At 32.3% G+C, this 14,684-nt stretch overlaps 2 long non-coding RNA genes across 2 annotated transcripts; both read left to right on the top strand.

Moving 5' to 3' along the window:
- The first annotated feature begins 564 nt into the window (after nt 1-564).
- LOC145157218 (uncharacterized) lies at nt 565-2,221 on the top strand. The gene is made up of 3 exons (XR_013737177.1): nt 565-610; nt 1,542-1,605; nt 2,173-2,221. It is a non-coding gene; the product is annotated as an uncharacterized LOC145157218 (long non-coding RNA).
- Nucleotides 2,222-7,687: 5,466 nt separating this feature from the next.
- On the top strand, nt 7,688-9,344 carry LOC145157217 (uncharacterized). Its single transcript, XR_013737176.1, has 3 exons — nt 7,688-7,733; nt 8,665-8,728; nt 9,296-9,344. It is a non-coding gene; the product is annotated as an uncharacterized LOC145157217 (long non-coding RNA).
- The last annotated feature ends 5,340 nt before the right edge of the window (nt 9,345-14,684 follow it).

The raw sequence follows: 14,684 nt of genomic DNA, 5'->3' as shown, positions 1-14,684 counted from the left end.
TCTCTCAATCTCATTCAAACCCTACTCAAGATTACTTGACGCTAATAGGATCAAAACTCATACACTACGATATAAATTGACGTTAATAGCAACATAGTATAGTACAACGTTATAACTATAATCAAATTAAATTATGATACCATATTAAAATCAAATCAAAGTATAATGCTCTAATTAAATTTAAAAGAATCAAACTTGAATGCTATAATTAAACTTCAAATCAAAGTAGATTGTTATAATCAAATAATAACTCATCTTTTATAAAACTCCATTTTTATAAACTTTACATTAAATTTTATAAAACTCTATTTTATAAACTTTACATTAAATTTTATAAAACTCTTATATTAATTATGTAAAAGATGCTTGTGTTAGTGGGAAATTATGAAGACCACCAAAAGCAAAAAGATTATTCCCATGGTCTCCCACTCACACCTCCCATCCACTTTCCTTTCCTTTTTCTCCCAACACATTATTCTCTTCACCACTTAAACCTTCTCTATTCTTTCTCTCACTCTCAAACTCGAAATTCATCCAAGAAATACTCATATTCCAGCCAAGAACAATCTATTATACTCAAATCTTCATCCCTCTTGAAGCATTCATCAAGGTATGTTGTTAAAAGTTTCAAATTCATACAAGAAACAAATTAAATCCACCAAAATATCTAAAACTCATTTTATGCATAAACCTGATTTTTCTCAGAATCCCATCAATAAAATAAGAAGTTCTGGAAATTTTCAGAAAATAACTTATTTTTTATTGAATTACTATAATTATTGCAATAAAGTAGGGCAATAATTCACATAAAATACTTTTTGCATTCAATAAATTCTGAGAAAATTCTGAGATGACCAATATATTGATTAAACATAATTTATGAAGTTTCATGAATTTATATTACTGTTTACTATTATTTATGATTTTATTGATTAATTAATAGTGAAATATATAAAAAATACTTCCCACAGTCACAAATATCCGAAACTTATACACTAGGCTCTATATCATGTTTAAAAACTATGGTTAATTTTACAGAATTTTTGGGAATAATTTAGTATTTTTCCCGAATTTTGTTGTTGTTTAATCATTAAAGTATTAAATAAATACTAAAACAGTTCAGAAAAATATAAAAATTTTACAGTAATTAATATTGAATGAAATAATGATTTCCTAATAATTTCATAATTTTTCAATACTGTGTACTATTTAAAACCATTTTCCTAAGTATTTAAGCATGTAAAAATGCATTTTAATGATTATTTCATATAAATAATTGTTAAAATCTGTAAATAATTATAATTGGGCAAGTTATTATTTTAATAAGAAATTATTAAAATCTGGCCTAAATTGAAAATATAAATTAATTATGCAAAGTAATTAATTCAATTTAAAATTCATTTAACAAATGAATACCTTAATATTATAATCAAAATGAATTATTGTTAATTCATCTAATATAAGAATATGTGTCTAATTATTTGTATTAGTACTCTATTCTCGTTTAGCAGTTCCTAAACCAAAACTATTAATTATATTAGGTTCTACGCCATTTTGACCCGAACCGTCTATCGTACGACACATGCATTTCGTTTTGGGACTAATGTGAGTAATCTACCCCATATTTTATAATTTTCAATACTTTTGGGGTGTATCATGTGGTTCTAATATGTTCCAACTTCATTTTATTTTTTTATCACAATTGAGACATTGTTGGGACATTTATACGTGAGTCATTAATTGTATAACTATTGTTTGTTTACGCTACATGTACTTGTAGTGCATTACCATTTTTTAGTCTAATCTCCATGACTATGCCCGTATTCTTGAGGTACGTTATGGACAATAATAGCGCTATTGGGTTGACCACCCCGCCTTGGGACGCTAAGGTGATTGATCGCACGTGGTTGAGTGTGTATGATGATTAGATGCTCCATCCTATATATATTTTTATATATATACATATGTATATATAGGGTGAGGACATATTGTTGTTGTTATCATTTGTTAATCAATTTTTGATTTATAAACCGTTATCTCAAATACAATTGTTTGCCGACTTCAAAAGAAAACAAATTTCCAATTATAAAGGTTTCAACTTCACAATTTTCTCTACTAAAATTAGATTACTCACCAACTCTCGTAGTTGACCTGTTTTTACCCATGATGCAGATTTGAAGAATGAAGTTGATGAAAAATAGGTTGTGCCTTAGAAATCCACAAGACTATTTAAATTTGATGTAATAAATGTTGTTCGTATTTGGATTTGTATTTGTATGTTGTGGATCTTGTTTGCATACTTAGTACTTAATTGAATCTAATCATATTATAACATAGTTGTCATGAGACTTTGAACAATATATCACGCCTCGATCGATTCCGACAAGGATCGGGGTGTGACAGATTGGTATCAGAGCCCTTGACTATAGGGAATTAGGTTAATTGCCTTGACCTAGTCTATAGCCTCTAGGGTCCTCTCGTATGCTAGTTTATAAAATGCACACACAAGTGCATGCAATTCACACTTAGAAAATCCTAGGAATACCTTTGTGTGTTAAATGCTCCCTTAAGTGCATACGTATTACTCCTGACACTTATATGTGTGCATACACTGGTGAATATTCTCCTCTTTCTCTAAAAATCACACACATATTCAAGTGGTTTAAAAAAAAATGTATATACATATATATTCCTTAGAGCTCATAGGAAATTCAAAGTTATCCACTCTAGTCGGGTAGGATCATAGTAATTGACGCGTAGTAACTGGAAGGGGGAGGTGCCGGTAGCCCGAAAGTCCTGACTAGGTAAGCATTCGTATACATCCCAATCAACCGAGGGACCAGTTTGCTTATCTGGGGACCAAAGGCGAGAGTTCCCAAACCTATAGGCCAAAGCGCGTCATTCACATTACTTTTGAGCCATCAAAATACCCGACCTTATCAAACATATCCGAAAGGATACACTCCAAAATGGCCAACTCATTGGACTATTAAGTTCCCTAATGGGCCTAGAAGTGGGAAAGAAATGTGAAAACTTAGTTTTGTGGGGGCCCACGCAAGTGCTACCTGTTTCACATTTAGTAACCATGGAAAGCCCAAAAGGTGCCCAACACTCCTAACAATGGCCCAACAAGTGTTTTACAATTATTTTACCCAACAATGTCTAAAAAAAAACTTTATTTCCATAATCAATTTACAAATAACTCACAAGTCCATATGCGTGTTTCTCATAGTTGACATGTTCCGTGTTTGGTTGTGGACTTAGGGTAGACTCATTAGGATCAACAGTCTAATAAAATTTTAATTACACATAACTGGGGGCATGTCGAGTGAATCTTAGGAGTGGATCAGACATGGAACAAATCACAAGATTATAATCAAGTTATTCCTACTAAATTCATAAGTCTATTTATATAGACCTCTGGTATAGAGTCGTCAGCGTAGTCATGTCGGCAATCTAGAATATAGCTAAATACATAATACAAACTATAATACCCAAATTATACAAAATTTTCTGCATTAAAAATCAATAGACAAACACAATGAAACTAAAAAGGGTATCAATCTATCAAGAGAAAAACACATACAATGTAGATTAAAATCTACTAATTATAACAAAATGGCTAAAAGAAAAGGTAAGGACTAAGGATTGTTAAGTCCTCTCTTCTTATAAATAGCTTTGAAGCAAGCTTGCCTAAGCTTCTTTGTTCTTTCTGTCAATTCCATACCTGGCAATTTCTCCATCATCTTCTTGTGCCCTGCTAACGTCTCTACCTCCTCCTTTAATCCCAACTCCTAGTTTTTTTAGGTAGATGCAATATATTTTTCGTGTGAGTTCACAAAATTTACAATGAGTTAAGTTTATGTAAATATAAATCAGAAATCGTAGTAAAACAATTGATTCGATGTGGCATATTCCTAGGGCCTATGTTTATGTTATAAAGAAACTAATAATTAAAATTTTAGAAAATACCAAAACTACTTTGGTTACCAAGTGCATGCATACATGCATGAGTAATGTATAGAAGGTTATTATCGTAGTTTACCTTGGCATTTTGAATGAGGGATTGAAGGCTCTTAAGTTTTCTATGAGGCCATCTGTTTATGTTTAGCTCTCTGCATCTTTTCTTCAACAATGTTAACCCTATCCCTAGTTCCTTTGCTGCCATGATTATCGGCATCTCAAAGTACTTCGCTATCTCTTCAAACTCCAATGGTCTCAATCTCTTTGCCACCTTCCGGCCACCGTGATCAGTGGTGGCAGCACTAGAACTACATGTAGCCTCACCACCGGATTTACAGTCTTCACTGAAACTAACCAATGGTAAATTACCATCCTCCCAACAATCCCATAAGCTTATATCTTCAAGGGGATCCAAATCGTGAAACTCATTTCTAGAAATGATGTTTTGATCTTTGTTAAGTACTGTGGAAACGTTCTGATCGAGCACTTCATGCAATTTTTCCGACAACTCGTAATCATGATGGTCGAGCCTGTCACCACTGCAAAAAATCCAAAAACTCAAGATAATCAAATCCAACACGATGGAAGACTCTTTTTGATCACTACAAATCCAAACCATGTTTTGATCAATATAGACAAAATCACTTTTTTGTGCGAAAGATGGGGTAATGAGTGACGTTTATATATACCTGAAAAGATCTTGATGATCAAAGTACGGAAACCAATCGAGGTCATATATGGGGTTTTGATGATCTGCCGGTGGATCCATTTGTGAGGGAGAAGTTAAAAGTTGCGGTAAGAATGTGATGATTTATATAAGTGAAGTGGGAGAAGTAATTAATAACAAATAAAGAGGAAATGAATATATATGGTCTTTCAGCTGTAACCTTCTTCTTCAATTCACACACATATACGTATATGTTGCCGCAAATTATGACTTATATGCCTCATGCATTTAATACATCACATGCCTACTGCATATTCTTGACTTTGAAGCTACGTACCAGTTTCAAATTTCCCCAGTAGCACACTTTTCATTAGAAAGTACTCCAAGTCTTCACACATGAACCAGTTAGAAAGTACTCCAAGTCTTCACACACGAACCAATTAGAAAGTACTCCAAGTCTTCACACATGCAAATTATGACTTGTGTGTCGCTATAGGTAACTAATAAAACTTTATTTTTTAACCCCTTAAATATCAGTACAAGCTTCTAACCTCGACGTTTAAATTCTAAATTTCTTTTTATTACTAAAACTAGCATCGATTCAAGTATATAAACCATGAATCTTGAGAACACGGCAAAACCCAAATAAGTATTATCATCTATGTAAAAAAAAACTCAGGGTTTTTACTAGTAAATCTATCAGTGGCAGAGCTTGAACAATTAACTTGGGGGGGGGGAGAAAATATTATAAACTGAAATTAACATTAAAAAAAAAACAGATTGTTTTCAACAAATAAACACCAAAAACACCTAGAAAAAGAATTACAACTCAGCCCGACAGCCTTTAATGTCTTTAAAAACAGATTATGAATGATATATTAGTAAGCAGACAACAATTTCTCTTTCAATGTTTTCATCTTTCCCATGATTATATCTAGAAAAATCAAAATGAAGGAACAATTGATCCAATCAAAACAAAATCAAATTCAAAATTAGAACAATAACCAATAACTCATTTAACAATAACCAAATCAATCTTTGTTGTCACTTTTCAGTTTTGTTTGAAGCTGACAAGTTGTTAAGCATAACCAAATCAATAACCAAATCTATAAGTTCATAACTTATAAATCAAATTGGCAAATCGCCAAATCGCAAATGACAGCCAAATTAAAAGGAAACTCGGTAAGACAGTAGTAACGCATAAATAGGCAACAGATTGACAGAAAACAGCAGCAGCAGTGCAATACGCCAACACCAACAATCAACAATCTTACAATCAGAAAAGAAAGAACATCTGAACAGGATTTGGGTCTCGGGATTACATACCTGATTTCTGTGAAGTGTGAATGGGGACTTGGGCACTTGGCGATGGCGATTGGCGAGAGTGAGACCAGGCGACTGACTTGGCGAGACATCGACAAACGAACAGCAGGCGAGATAGGCAGCGAATTGGGAAAATGGGGATGAATCGATTTTGATTTCTTGATACCGCTTGTTCGCTTGGAGAATTGGGAGTATTGGACTATTCTGATTAGGAATCGGGAGGGGCCAGCCCAAGTTTGAAGATAGCAGGCTTATAACTATTTTATTTTGAACTACAATTCCTACTTCTAGCCCAATAATACTACTCCCCTGGAATCTATGAGGGCTAGTGTAAACATTATGGTCATATATCATTAAGATTCTATGGACTTAGAATGTGTGATTCCGCCTCATTCCTTGTTCCTTGTTTGGTTGTGGGCTTAAGGCGGGGTCACCCATCCAAAATGCCCTTGCAATCTTAATGATATACGACTAGTTTACGTCAATCGACTATAAAAGAACTTGTAGGACTTATAATGCAAATTTCGTCAAAATTTGTTGAAACATTCGTAATGATGGAACTCGCTAACTACGTTATAAAATATTCATAGTGGTAATACCAAGGATAAAACAGGGAGTATAAAAGCACACATAGAATACTCTATCATCCCAAAACAATAAACTCCTTTTAAATTGACTCAGTTCAAGTTACAATAAGAAATTTCCAAGGTCGTCATGTGACATCAGGAGGGTTGTTCCTCACCAAAATTAATTTCTTGTACTACGAAACGTTTTCCACATCTTTTTCCAAACTCTTGAAGTCCCAGTCAAAATGCTAATTTCGGGACGAAATTCCCTCTAACGGGGGGATGATGTGACAACCATCAAATTTCGGTCAAGTCAAAGTCAAACAAAGTCAACAAGTTAAACCGGTCAACTCCATTAACCCTTGTATGTTAGGGTTTACGTTATGTAATCACTGTACAATTCGCTATTTTAATGAGAAAACATCATTTGGAAAGTTCATGTGTTTGATATTCCTTAGCCTTAACAGTGCTAAACAACGAACCAAAGCGATAAAACACTATTGCACAATCATCGGGATTGTGTAGGACACTAAATCATGGCTTAACGGGGTCGATGGACCTTGCGTTGCGAAGCCGGACACTCAAAAAGATCACAAACGAAACCTCTCTCAATCTCATTCAAACCCTACTCAAGATTACTTGACACTAATAGGATCAAAACTCATACACTACGATATAAATTGACGTTAATAGCAACATAGTATAGTACAACGTTATAACTATAATCAAATTAAATTATGATACCATATTAAAATCAAATCAAAGTATAATGCTCTAATTAAATTTAAAAGAATCAAACTTGAATGCTATAATTAAACTTCAAATCAAAGTAGATTGTTATAATCAAATAATAACTCATCTTTTATAAAACTCCATTTTTATAAACTTTACATTAAATTTTATAAAACTCTATTTTATAAACTTTACATTAAATTTTATAAAACTCTTATATTAATTATGTAAAAGATGCTTGTGTTAGTGGGAAATTATGAAGACCACCAAAAGCAAAAAGATTATTCCCATGGTCTCCCACTCACACCTCCCATCCACTTTCCTTTCCTTTTTCTCCCAACACATTATTCTCTTCACCACTTAAACCTTCTCTATTCTTTCTCTCACTCTCAAACTCGAAATTCATCCAAGAAATACTCATATTCCAGCCAAGAACAATCTATTATACTCAAATCTTCATCCCTCTTGAAGCATTCATCAAGGTATGTTGTTAAAAGTTTCAAATTCATACAAGAAACAAATTAAATCCACCAAAATATCTAAAACTCATTTTATGCATAAACCTGATTTTTCTCAGAATCCCATCAATAAAATAAGAAGTTCTGGAAATTTTCAGAAAATAACTTATTTTTTATTGAATTACTATAATTATTGCAATAAAGTAGGGCAATAATTCACATAAAATACTTTTTGCATTCAATAAATTCTGAGAAAATTCTGAGATGACCAATATATTGATTAAACATAATTTATGAAGTTTCATGAATTTATATTACTGTTTACTATTATTTATGATTTTATTGATTAATTAATAGTGAAATATATAAAAAATACTTCCCACAGTCACAAATATCCGAAACTTATACACTAGGCTCTATATCATGTTTAAAAACTATGGTTAATTTTACAGAATTTTTGGGAATAATTTAGTATTTTTCCCGAATTTTGTTGTTGTTTAATCATTAAAGTATTAAATAAATACTAAAACAGTTCAGAAAAATATAAAAATTTTACAGTAATTAATATTGAATGAAATAATGATTTCCTAATAATTTCATAATTTTTCAATACTGTGTACTATTTAAAACCATTTTCCTAAGTATTTAAGCATGTAAAAATGCATTTTAATGATTATTTCATATAAATAATTGTTAAAATCTGTAAATAATTATAATTGGGCAAGTTATTATTTTAATAAGAAATTATTAAAATCTGGCCTAAATTGAAAATATAAATTAATTATGCAAAGTAATTAATTCAATTTAAAATTCATTTAACAAATGAATACCTTAATATTATAATCAAAATGAATTATTGTTAATTCATCTAATATAAGAATATGTGTCTAATTATTTGTATTAGTACTCTATTCTCGTTTAGCAGTTCCTAAACCAAAACTATTAATTATATTAGGTTCTACGCCATTTTGACCCGAACCGTCTATCGTACGACACATGCATTTCGTTTTGGGACTAATGTGAGTAATCTACCCCATATTTTATAATTTTCAATACTTTTGGGGTGTATCATGTGGTTCTAAGATGTTCCAACTTCATTTTATTTTTTTATCACAATTGAGACATTGTTGGGACATTTATACGTGAGTCATTAATTGTATAACTATTGTTTGTTTACGCTACATGTACTTGTAGTGCATTACCATTTTTTAGTCTAATCTCCATGACTATGCCCGTATTCTTGAGGTACGTTATGGACAATAATAGCGCTATTGGGTTGACCACCCCGCCTTGGGACGCTAAGGTGATTGATCGCACGTGGTTGAGTGTGTATGATGATTAGATGCTCCATCCTATATATATTTTTATATATATACATATGTATATATAGGGTGAGGACTTATTGTTGTTGTTATCATTTGTTAATCAATTTTTGATTTATAAACCGTTATCTCAAATACAATTGTTTGCCGACTTCAAAAGAAAACAAATTTCCAATTATAAAGGTTTCAACTTCACAATTTTCTCTACTAAAATTAGATTACTCACCAACTCTCGTAGTTGACCTGTTTTTACCCATGATGCAGATTTGAAGAATGAAGTTGATGAAAAATAGGTTGTGCCTTAGAAATCCACAAGACTATTTAAATTTGATGTAATAAATGTTGTTCGTATTTGGATTTGTATTTGTATGTTGTGGATCTTGTTTGCATACTTAGTACTTAATTGAATCTAATCATATTATAACATAGTTGTCATGAGACTTTGAACAATATATCACGCCTCGATCGATTCCGACAAGGATCGGGGTGTGACACGCATGGCGTACTCTGAAGGCCTTAAATTACCATAATGCCATTAAGGCCCTTTTTCCCATACATATCTTGAACTTGGGACCAAAATGCAACATAAATGAATTAAAAGGGGTCAAATTTAGAAATACCTCATATCAGGATGTTACAAATAGAAGGTCCATGTGGTTTAAATTTCTATCGTGTTTGGTCCCTAAAGTGTTTAAAAAGACATTTATACCATTTTTAATGTATTTTACATTTTTTTGACTAATTTTACATTTAAAGTATAATATAAAAAATTAAAACACTTAAACATCCCACCCACCCCATTCTACCCTACCCCTTTCCTTTCCCTTTCCAGTCAACATCCACCATTACTAGTTTACCAACACCATGACTACCTTATACCTCCACTCCAACACCAGCTCATTTTCGATCAAAGGCCACCACCACCATCAGACCTCCACCACAACCTGCTACCCTACATCAGAGCATAATCATCAACCAACTGCCACCACCATTATCATCAATGTACACTTCCATTACCCTCACCATACACTAGAATTACCAACACCATCAACCACTACCACCGACATTACTGTCTAACACTATCAACCACCACCGTCGTCACCCCTGTCACCCCTTTTTCCTCTATCTTCTTGCTACCCCTACCAACTAAAATGTGACACATTAACATAAAATCAGAAGCTGAAAACCAAGATCAAATCCTAACTAACACAAGCTCAAATGTATGGGAAATATGAAGAACAATTTATACACCTGCAACTCGATTCCACCTCTAACAATCAAAATCGATTCCTCTTGCTTGATCTGTACCAATTGAAGGTAATAGTTTAAGAGATAGAGGGAGAAAGTGTGTGTGTGTGTGTGTGGGGGGGGGGGAGAAAGAGATAGATGTTGTTCAACAGTTCTTCCACACCTCTTAATCAAGTTGCGAAAGAAAATAGCCAGACTTTCCAATCAAATTCGGGTTGCATTAGTTGAATAAAAAAGCATCAACTCCAGATTTCGATTAGTTTCCAATCAGCTCAAGGGCCTTTTTCTGTTTCCACCGATGGTGTAATCAAAATGAGGTATCTGGAAAAGCACCCAAAATTTTACAAAACTGGACGAACCCCAAGAAGATTCATGATGTACTTGGCGATGTGTGTGTATTAGTGTATATGTGAGACACTTGGCAGCGGAAGCAAATAGCTAGACTTTCAATCCATACCTAGCAGAAGGGACATAGAGGAGAAGAAGAAGGCACAGGCAGGTAAGAGGTGTAATTAGTTTGAAGACAATTTTGGTTTCTTATTCACAACTGAAAAGTTGAAGTTATTGAATAACTAAAGAGAAATTGCTAAAATCTTGAAAATGGGTTACAAAATGACCACATCTAACATCAATGATGATGATTTATTCAACGAACTAGAGTTGTTACAAAAAAATTAATACTCAAACATAATACAACTAATATAATAATAAATTTATTAAAAATGATAAACACGTATCAAATTTCTTGTCTAGCACACATAACACTGTTCATTACTCTCATTATAATTGCATTAGCGAAATATTTTCAAAGCTAAACCTTTTAAAATATTATTTGTGTTCTATCATGTCTCAAGAGAGATATAAAGAGATTGAACGCTTTGGGTTTGATTTCGGTTTAACGAGTTTCTTGATAATATTGATTTTAAAAGTATAATTGATGAATTTACTTCTAAAAATGATAGAAGATCATGTGTAGAAAATTATAATGTGTTGGTTTTAAGTAGTGAAGACTCGTATGTGACGTATGAAAATTTAGGAGATGCTTGTTAACTTTTAGTTTTGAATTTAGAACAATAAAGAATTTAGTTAAAATACAATCAATTTTTTTATGATTTCGGCACAAGGCCTTCAATATTTTATTGAACTTCAATAACTTTAACCGTATTTAATAATATCCATAATTTTGGGCTTTTTGTGATTTTCCATAGAATATATTAGGCCGGTACAAAAGACTAAATCGAATATTGAGATACGAATTGGCAATTCCAATGAATTTTCACTAGTAGCTGATGCCACTACCAACAAACTACAAGTTTACAAACTCATCTGACATTAAAGTAAAATAAGTATGTAACTAAATATTGAATATTACAATATACAAGTGATAAAACTTTCTACCTCGCACGTAATTCATATATTATTTATACATTATAACGTTTTAAAAGTATAAATATAAAACAAAAGATACTACTTGTAACACTTTTATTTTCGATAACCATATATATATATATATATATATATATATATATATATATATATATATATATATATATATATATATATATATATATATATATATTTACGATGTTGGCTATTGATTATTTAATTTTAGAAACTCTTAGCTTTTATCGTTTTTAATGTTATTGTTTATGTTTAGACAGTTAGAGGTATTACTGTAATTTAACATTTAGTTAGTTAGCAGAGGTGTAATTTGTTAGAGAGATTCATACGTGCATATATTTGTTTTCTTTATTGTAATGACGAGTTAATCATACATGAAGATTGAAAATCATCTCTCTCTCTCTCTCTCACAAATCTTTAGTGTTAACATGGTATCAGATTAATGATCCGATCATCATCTTTATTTGTTCTTTTTCCGCATTCATCTTCAATATGTTTCAGTCCATTTTCATATTTAATCACGTCACATTTGAAGATAATTCAAGCAATTCTACTGTCATTTCTGTTTTTAATCCTTTTTACCTTGGATCATCTAATAATCCAAGTTTTGTTCTTGTCACCAACGTCTTCAATGTCGTCAGCTTTAATTCTTGGAAATGAGCAATGATCATTGCTCTGTCTACAAAGAACAAATTAGGTCTTGTTGATAGTACGCATCATTAACCTGCATCTGATCCATCTACGTATCCTGGATGTTATCAGCTAGATCTTGAATTCTCTTCACAAGAATATTGCAGACAATGTTCTTTTTCTCCCAACTGCATTTCAGATATGGAATGAATTGAATCAACGATATGAACAATCTAGTGGAGCGTTGATTTACCAAATTCAACAAAAGTTGTATTCAATTTCTCAAGGTACCAAGCTCATGAAGATATGGGAAGAATTACGAGTGGTTCAAGATCTTCCAACATGTTCATGTAGTGCAGCAACTGCTCTCAACAAATTTCTTGAAGATCAAAAGAGTATTCAACTCTTAATGGGGCTTAATGATTCATATAAAATCATTTGAGGACAGATTCTAATGATGAAACCACTACCTACTTTGTCTACTGCTTATGTTTTAATAATTCAAGAAGAACAACAAAGAGAAGTCAATGCCTCTCCAATCCTTAACAGTGAAGCAATTGCTATTAATTTTTCTTATAACTCAAACTCTCAGAATTCTACGAAGAATCTCACATGCACTCACTGCAAGAAAAACATGTCACACAATGTCTCAGTGTTACAACCTTGTTGGATTTCCCCTAAATTTCAAATTCACAAAAGGCAAAAAGGTTTATTATCCTTCTGTTGTTCAAAATGTTACTTTGACACCTAACATGAGATTCTCCTCTGAGCAATATCAACAACTACTTCAGCTTTTGAATACAAAATCACTCAATAACCGTTCTTCTACATCTCAAGTCAACTCTACCATTTCAGAAAGATCTCTCAATCCTAATGGCAAACCTTTTTCTTTTACAAATTTTTGTGCAAATTTCTAAAAATCATCTCATCTTCTTCAAACACATACCTCTTGGATCATAGACTCAGGTGCAAGTGATCATATTTGTTCTAATCAAAGCTTCTTTGTTTCTCTCAAAAAACTTCTTTAGCCTCAATCTCTTGGGCTTCTTAATAGTCATGCCACTTTTTTCAATTACATTGGTGATGTTGAAATTCATGCTTCCATAACGCTTCATGGAGTCTTATATGTTCCTGAGTTCAAATATAACCTTGTTTCTGTTCCTAAACTCATTTCTCATCTAAACACTCTTATAATTTTCACCGATGAAAATTGTCTTCCGTAGGACCTTTTCTTGAAGAGTAGTTTTGCTCTTAGTATACTTGACAAGAGAGTCAATGATTTGTATTTGTTTGATCATCACCAAATCAAGAAAACATGAATTTACAATTTTTCTGTTTTTCTTTCTTCATTGTCTTGTCAAACATTTGTATGCAATATTTCTTCTCATGATCAAACAATGTTGTGGCATAACAAATTAGGCTATATTCCTTTGGCAAAGTTGAAAGAACTTTCTCTTGTTTCCTCTAAAAGTATTGAGTTGAATATTGATTCATGTCTTGTTTTTGCTAAATCTAAACAACACAAGTTACCCTTTCCTATCACTGACACTATGAAGAAAAATCCTTTTGACTTAATACATGTGGATATGTGGGGTCCATATAAACATGATATATATGATGGTTATAAATATTTTATTGCCATTGTAGATGATCACAAGAAATTCCCCAAAAATGCCGAGTAAAACTTTCATTTTTAAATAAGTTATAGCCATTCATTCATTGTTTCAAAAGGCAATCAAAGTCAAAGTATTCTCAAAACATTAGAGTAATTCGTAAACATTCAGTGAGAAATAAAACTCCAGAGGATGCAGTACGATCAAGTCGGACCCTTTCTTTTGAAAACGAAGTACCTGAAAACATAAACATAAAATCGTAAAAACAAAGCTTAGTGAGTTCCCCAAAATACCCCATACCATACATACATAACAATTCAAAACATAATTGGGTCTATTTCAACCCCTCTGGTCTCTTTCAATCGGTATCGAGTCTATTTCATCCCCAACGGTCTCTTTCAATCAGTACTGGGTTTATTTCATCCCATTCGGTCTCTTTCAACTGGTATCATGTCTATTTCACCCCTACAACTAAGCATACAACCATATCAGCAAGAGTCACAATGACAACAAGTACATACAGGCATAACAGTCAGTGTCACAAAGATAACTATCATCCTACAAACATAATCTAGTGGGCTAGCATTGGTGCCTTCGACCCACAAGTATAGTGAAGAGACTCACCTGAACTACTCAACAGAAGCCCAACAGCTACCTCAGCATAAGAACAGCCAACCCAAACATCCTAAAAGGAATATGAGACCAATTCTTTGTCAAATACTCAATTTTACCCAAATTTAACTAAAAGTCAAACTGGTCAA

The sequence above is a fragment of the Lactuca virosa genome, chromosome 2 (assembly GCF_052849685.1).
Source record: "Lactuca virosa cultivar CGN04683 chromosome 2, Lactuca_virosa_CGN04683_v6, whole genome shotgun sequence".
Taxonomy (NCBI): domain Eukaryota; kingdom Viridiplantae; phylum Streptophyta; class Magnoliopsida; order Asterales; family Asteraceae; genus Lactuca; species Lactuca virosa.
This window is presented reverse-complemented; position numbering and strand designations above follow the sequence as displayed.